Consider the following 7,764-nt stretch of genomic DNA (forward strand, 5'->3'; position numbering starts at 1 on the left):
GAGATTCAATCTCTGAATGTTTGAAAAGACCTTTTCAATAGAAAGTATTCAAAGACGCTTGATAACCAAGAATGACATATATTACTTCAAATTAAACGGAAAAAATGTCGACCGCAGTAAATAGAAACAAAATTATTTAGATTTTTGATAGCGTTTTTTGTTTCTATGTTCACTGCTTAGATGGCCAAGCTCTATTCGTCGTCCCATAGAAGAATTAAAAACATGAAAGCTACTAGGATTTTACAAGTAAATATATATGCAGGTGTTTAACTGAACTCCTCCTAAAATTTTTAAAGTGCGTTTTGTCGTTGTTCCACAAAATGAAAGGATCTGCAGCTTTATGCCGCCTGCAAACGGCAGATGGTTTTTATGACCAGCTATTCATGAAAAAAATACTCTCGGAGGTTTATCATTGCATGTAGAGGGTGTCCGCTATCATTCGGAGTTTTATGCCAGCAGTGGGTCTCGAGCCTGGGCTTATCAAATGAGTTTGTGTGTATTAGCATTCGGTAAGTTTCGGTTTCAAAACCCATTGTGGGCATGCAACAAAAGAATAGAAAAAAAAACTATTTATTAGCGCTCGTCCCTCGGCAAGTAATGACAAATCTTCGAAGGTATATCTGCCACGAGAAAGCTTCTGATAAAAAACCATCTACTACTCGGAGGCGACATAACATGAAGATGAACACCACAAAATTGAAAGAAAATCTCGCCTCAACACCTAAAAAACAATATATGCACTAACCAGTATACAGACGTAGTTGAAGCGAGGACTAAATTTGACTTATACATGTAAGCTCTTCCGGCATCAGCTGGATCAAGTTCATCAGAAGAGAGTTCCTAGCGTTTCTATATTTTCTTTTATTTTACAACGATTTATTTGCTGTTTGCCAAAGACTAAGTACTCATTCTATAGAACTCTTTCTGCTCTAGAAAACTGTGTTGGCCATTCTTTTGAGTGATTTAATTTTTTATTAGTTTTGAGGCTTAGAAATGGAACACCCAGGAGGCAAAAATCAACATTTTCGACATCTGCTCTTGTTGTCTTTTCATAGAAGTAAAAAAGCTGCCGAAGCAGCCCGAGACATTTGCGACGTGTATGAGGAAGGTGTCATAGGCGAGTCTACACCACGAAATGGTTTGCAAAGTTCAAAAATGGAGACTTTGACATCGATAACAAGTCCCGCAGCGGAAGGCCTTCTGAATTCGAATAAGAGCGTCTCAAATCACTTTTGAAGGAGAACAGTCGTCAAACCAGTCGTCAATTGGCGGAAAAAATGAACTGCGATCATAAAGCGTTTCTCAATCACCTTCATTTAAAGGGATTTACTGTAAAATTGAGAGCATGGGTGCCGCACGAGCACAACGAGCTCTCCAGCTATCGAGCAACACGCGATTAGAAAATAGCGCTTTTGGTACCAAATCGTCAAGGGAGATGAGAAATGGTACCTAAACATCAGTATGAAGCAAAGAAAGGTGTGGGTGCCTCCAGGAGATACGCCAAAGCAGAGAGTCAAGCCAAAAAAGATCATGATATGTGTTTGGTGAGACTGGGAGGGCATGGTTCATTACATTGCCCTGATACACCGCGCGAATAAGGCTATTCGACTGAAAATACCTGACCGACAGGGTCAAACCATACTCATTCAGGACAACGCCTGGCCCCATACTAGGCAAGTCGTAAAAGCTGCACTCCAAGAGCTCGGATAGCAGGTCTTTAAGCATCCGCCGTATTCTCCGAATCTTGCACGGACCGATTACCATTTTCTCTCTTCTCCCTTTCTCCCTGTCAACTTTGATAACAAAGAGGTTCTCAAAAACTGGCTCAACAAATTCTTTGACACCAGTCCAGGCGAGCGAGTTCCAGAATATTCATGGTACTTTTTTTCGGGTCAAGGGAGGATGACGACCGAGCAATGGCTGAGTGACGTTTTCGTCACCTGCTTAAAGTTGCTGATAAAATTCAAGAGGTACCTAATATCCCGGAATGCTATAACAGCAGGCATAGCAAACAAGCCAAAGATAAGATACCGAAATTTTATCCTTGCGAGAGCAGGACAGCTAAGGAGAATGTGCTCAGATGATTCCACCTCATTCTCTAATATTACTAAAAGAGCTGATTAAAAGTATCACAATGAGTCGCTTTATGATTTTTCTCTATAATATCGTAAAGCCTGACCAACTTGGCAACCCATTCTGCAACTGCACAAAATTGAAAAATCTGTCCCCTTACTACAGTAAATATATGAAAGTAGGTATATATAGACAGCATACCTCCAATTCACAGTTAGCGAAATTTACGATGTGCTTTAATAATATTTTTTATAAATAATTCATAACGCTCAAGTAATTTGCATAATTTTCGTCAAAAAGTCACATAACATACAAAGATGTTGACCGCCACCGATACAAAAAGCGCAAAGCAAAAACAAAATTAAATGTGAACGTGTAAAGGCAAAACAATGGGAACATCAATTGAGCGTTTATTCACTCAGCAATATTTCAGAACGGTGTTTGTTGTTGTTGCCGCATGAAGACGCAATTATCCATTTATACGCGCATGCGTACCAACTCCACCTCCATTTAGCTTGACTGCACGGCTGCCGTCTTGGCAGTAGCACCAGAGCAAGATGATGTACGCATGACAAACCTACATACATATATTGCTTACGCGTACTATACATATGTACATACATACATATAATTACAGTTTCGTTGATATCCTACGTTGCACGGTTTAAAAAAAAAATTATTTATGCCAACATCAACTTTATAGAGAGTGGACAACAGAATTAAGAATTACATAAATATTATACATTTACTGCATTTAGGAGAGAATTGAGGCCAATTGTCGCACATGGTCACAAGTACTAGGGATGTCACGGATACATTGAATTTATTCAAGACATCGATATCTATTCTTATACCTACTTACTACTTCCGTGCTTTACGAAAATATAGAAAACACCATCAATTGTAGGAAAAATATAGCATAGAAGCTTACTCTAGTTGTCGAAAAAAATTTAGCAAAAGCTTCTAAAGCTGGATCTTCACAGTGGGAGTATTCAGAGTGACTTGTCTAAGTGGAGCGCCAGAATCACGTAAAATAATTCAGTGAGTGCAATTTTATTTATCTAGACCCCGCATGCTATAAAATGGCAACTTCTGATGTGCTTCATATGAAAGAGACATTCCTATGAGACCTGAGCTACTCAGTCATTCTCGCATAGTAAAATGTATTAGCTCACTTCAGAGCAGTACAAATCGTTAAGCTCTGCGCTCGGTTCCTGAAAGCAACTTTAATTCAAGAATATCAACAAGTGAGATTGGAGTGAAGAAATTACCACACTTCGTCCAGTAGAGCAGTGATAAAGTAAAGGTGTGTTAATATTATAGAACAATATCCTTCTCAATTCATATTGATATACGGGGAAACTGCAAGGCAGATGAACTTGCAAGGCAAGCTGCGACCAAGTAGATACTTTCTAGGAAGGAACGCATCGTTTTGATGTATGGCCCTTTTTAATTACCACTCAAATAATTTGTATGGAGGTGAAAGATGTAATCTAATAACGACTTGACGAATCACCAGGCAAACGTGTTTGAAAGGGATGAATAAATTAGCCGAGATATTAGGAAAATTGGCGGTATATAATGGCAATGTGTGGCATTTAAGCCCACTACTAGAAATCGAAGCACCAAAATCAATGTTTAAATCAAGTTGAAGATGATCCTAAAAAGCGTTCAGAGGACAACCTTCAAAACGTCGAGTCCCGTCATTACCTTCGCCACAATGTCAGCAGTATCAGAAGTAGCAGCAACCATAAACTTTCCGAGCGTTTAGATTTGTCAAAGCCGCGGTATAAGTGAAATCCAGGTGGACGGTAAGGTATAACCCTTCAAAGTGCTCTGAATTGCCGATCATTGGGTGGTCATCTTGTAGCGTTTACTTGGTTCACTTGATTTTCACAATCGCACCTGTTACTCATACAAGATGGATTTTGGTAGTATAAGTGAAACCGTTCGTTTCATCTTGAGCTCGCAACATTTACATGAGTTCAATGATAATGACTTCTTTGAGCTACGCATTGATTAGAAAGATTTCAACGGTGTAGAAAAATGTGCTCAGTACAGCGTTTTCAACCTCCTCGGTGAAAATACCACCTATAAATTAGGCATCTTTGGAGTTTATCATGGCATGGCTGGTGATTCATTCAAGTACTATGAAAGTCAGTTGTTTAGTACGGCAGAACACGTTAATGATGCCAAATCGCAGGGTAGCTGTAGTGAGGAATACAATAGCCCTGGATGGTTTAATAATTGAATGAATGCAATTGGCAACTATTTACAAGGGAAGACAGATAAGTTTCAAAGCGGGCAGTTGTTGGGACCCTTGCGGGTCAAGATGTACTTATACTATATAAGTCTTTACGTGCCCAGTGTTCAGATTTGTAAGAATAATTATGGAGCGACAAACATGAGTAAAATACTTGTTTAAATTTGCATTTATGCTTTTGGGGAAAGCTAAACAAAAAGAGCAAAAAAGGGAAGAGATTAAAGAAGGGAGGAATATCCGAAGTACTCAAGGTAAGTAGAAAAAAACCACTCCCCTTTGTCATTTGTCAAGAAGACAGATGAATAATTTTACACGATAGCTCAAAGCGTTAAACTTCATCATCATCATCATTCATAGCATTACAGTTCATTGTGAGCCTTAGCTTCCTCCATAGTCAGACTACGGTAATTGGCCACTCCTATGCTTCTGAGGTCGTCCCCAAAGTCGTCTGATCACCATTTCCGCGGCCGTCCTCTTAGTTTTTCATCAAGCATGCATCACCTAGAACTTTTCGAAGTATTCTTTCAACTTGCATTCTGCAAACGTGCGATTCCTTGTAGGAATTCCTCTATTTCGCTGTTATATCAGATGCGATATATACCATGTTCTTTTCGTACTGGACCCAGTATTCTCCTTAGTATTCTTCTTTCCAGATTGTTTAATTGTATTCGCTTTCATTGTCCACATTTCGCATCCGTACGTTGCCAAATTAGTGGTATTTTTTGTTAAAATAATCGCTCAAATGAATCGACAATTCAAAGATTAGTGACAAAGTCTCAAGAAACCGGTTCTGTCGACCATAGAAAAAGTACTGTCAGACCAAACAGTGGACGTCCTGTTGAGAATATTACTGCTGCAGCGCAAAGTGTTGCTCAACAATCTTTAACATCGACATCTCGACGTTCTCAACCATTCAATCACATTGGAGTTATAAATTGACTGTTTGGCGAATTTAACTTGTGATAATGGAAATGTAAAATCATATGTTGCTACATCAGGGGTGCCCCTGTGAGCATTTTAGGGCGTTTGCTCTTTGACCTTTTCATTAATGAAATTTTTTCTGTACGCATACGATTTGAAGATTTTTGCAAGTAAGAAGCTCGAAAATTATTTGAATAGTTTTCATCTATGCGTGAATGTTAAAAAGTGTTTTTCTGTAACATTTACAAGGAGGTAGTAAAGTAGTAGAAGTAAATACTGAAATCAAGGAAAAAAATCATTCGATAAATATCTAATTTTATCACCAACCTTTGAATTTTCGCCTCATTATTTCCACCAAAAAAGTCCTAATCATTTTCATAATAAGTTTGATTAATTTTAAAGCGTTATTCTATTGTACATCCTTCTAATTGGCAAAGAACACTAAAGAAAGCACCGTTTAGAAATTATTCACTACTGACATCTAGGCGTTACTTTTAAAACACGCTTTATAATTTTCGAATTTGGAGATAGGTACCTGTTCTCTGAACGACAATCCACAAGAGTTAGAAAAAAGTGTGCGTGAAATCCGAATTTCGAAGGAAAGGTACCGACTACAATAAAAAAAGAATGTATGTGATCGAATTCGTGAAAAAAGTAAGAACCAAGGCACCAATGATAAGATGAGTGAAAAAAAACACACATAAAAAATGGATAGTTCCGAGAAAAAGTCAAAGGCAGATTAAAGTTCGAAAAACAAGGCTGCGAAAATTGTATGACAGACTCGAGACACTGCTGAGTGCATTGTGATGAATAATGAAACTTACATCGAAATACGACATAGAATAGAGAGTAATACCATGTCTGCAGTAAGATGTAAATAAAAGAGAAAGTTGACAGGGTTATCATGCATAAAAGTGGAAAGTTTGGTGCGAAAATCCCAATATGGCAGGCTATTTGTACTAGTGATCTTCAAACTAATCTATTTAACATGGCGGAAACTATTTCTAAAAACAAATAATTTTAATTGTATTTTGAACCGATTTAGCTACTGCGCATTACCCTAATTCCAGTTTGGAATTACTAAAAAAACAACAAAATAGCAGAACCTGCCGCAGCAAACGGTACGACTACGAAACGGTGTGTACAGAACTTTATGAAAGGGATAATACGAAAAATTTGGAAGAAATTAGGAGAATATTTGTATGTGCTTTGTTCACTAATAGATAAATAAAATATCCTTTTTTATAAAAAAAATATTTAATCCCCTTGTCTATAACCAACTTTTTCGATATTGTTCTATGACCGGGGTACCCGGGTACCCACCTTATATAAAATGCGTATATGCGTACATAGTGGTACCCGCGGTTTTTTTTATATGTATAACTGAAACATCTGTAGCTGTTTGAACAAGTACAGTATTTTTCAGATATTTTTTCTTTGCATTTTCCCAGGTCTATTCTTATAACGTACCGGCTTTTCAGGTAGTGGCACGGTCCCCTATAAATGGTAGACAGATGTGCGACTACCCTAGCCCTATGACGTCAAGAACTGACATCATAAGTTACCTGGGTTGTGACCGCGTCTTTGGCGTATATTTCATTTAGTATTCGTTGAGTAGTTGAGATGTGTAGACGATTTCAGTATGATTCCAAAAAAACCTAATTGAGAAGAAAATGGAACAACTTTCTGAGCAAGAATTCGCAAGGTCAACTTATATAAAATTAGTATTTCGGTATAAATTTACGACCTTGATGAAAGTAAAAAAAAAGATCTGTTATGTATTTCATTATTAGGTTGACTGCTGTAGAGAAGTCACTGTATTTGGCCGCGTTACTGGGAGATAAGTCAGGCCCTGAGAGTTCCACGTCAGATAGTGAGGATTAAAAGTCTTTTCCGTTATTATCAATAATAATTATTTGTATGTAATTCTACATACCCTTTCTCCAATTTTACATTTTCAATATTGATTTTATTACAATTACAACACGAACAATACACTGGAATCAAGTGGGTACCCTGGTTATTGAACAAGCGCGTTAATTAGTGTGACCCCCAGGAATCAGATGTTATTTTCATTAAAAATAAAGTTGAAAGCGTAAATCGATGTAGAGTTGATCAAATAACGAGGATCCGGGCGAAAAAAAATTTGTATCAAGCAGTGTTTGCATTGTACTATCTCAAAGGTGGAAAAGGGTACCCGGTTATTGACCTAAGGGTTAAGCAAAAATGTTAAAATTCGCTGCTTTATTAGCTAAACAATGTGTGCAGTCTCTTTTTGGTGGAGTCCTTTGATGTCGCTCTCAGTACTTTCAACCAATCTGTACTTTCTTCTTTAGTCTCAAATTAACCTTCTACCTCGATTAACGGTGTGCGTCTTGGTGTTTTTCTACAAATGAGGGCCCAGCAGCTTCCCACAAACTTTCCTATTCTTCTGTATTTTATTTTCAAAAATCCAATTTCAATCGCTGTATGCCTAGTAGTATATCGATATTACGCCATAAACTGTG

At 37.7% G+C, this 7,764-nt stretch overlaps 1 pseudogene; it reads left to right on the plus strand.

Annotated features, from left to right (window-relative positions):
* The first annotated feature begins 1,442 nt into the window (after positions 1-1,442).
* On the plus strand, positions 1,443-4,324 carry LOC128857576 (ficolin-2-like; annotated as a pseudogene).
* The last annotated feature ends 3,440 nt before the right edge of the window (positions 4,325-7,764 follow it).

The sequence above is a fragment of the Anastrepha ludens genome, chromosome 3 (assembly GCF_028408465.1).
Source record: "Anastrepha ludens isolate Willacy chromosome 3, idAnaLude1.1, whole genome shotgun sequence".
NCBI lineage: Eukaryota > Metazoa > Arthropoda > Insecta > Diptera > Tephritidae > Anastrepha > Anastrepha ludens.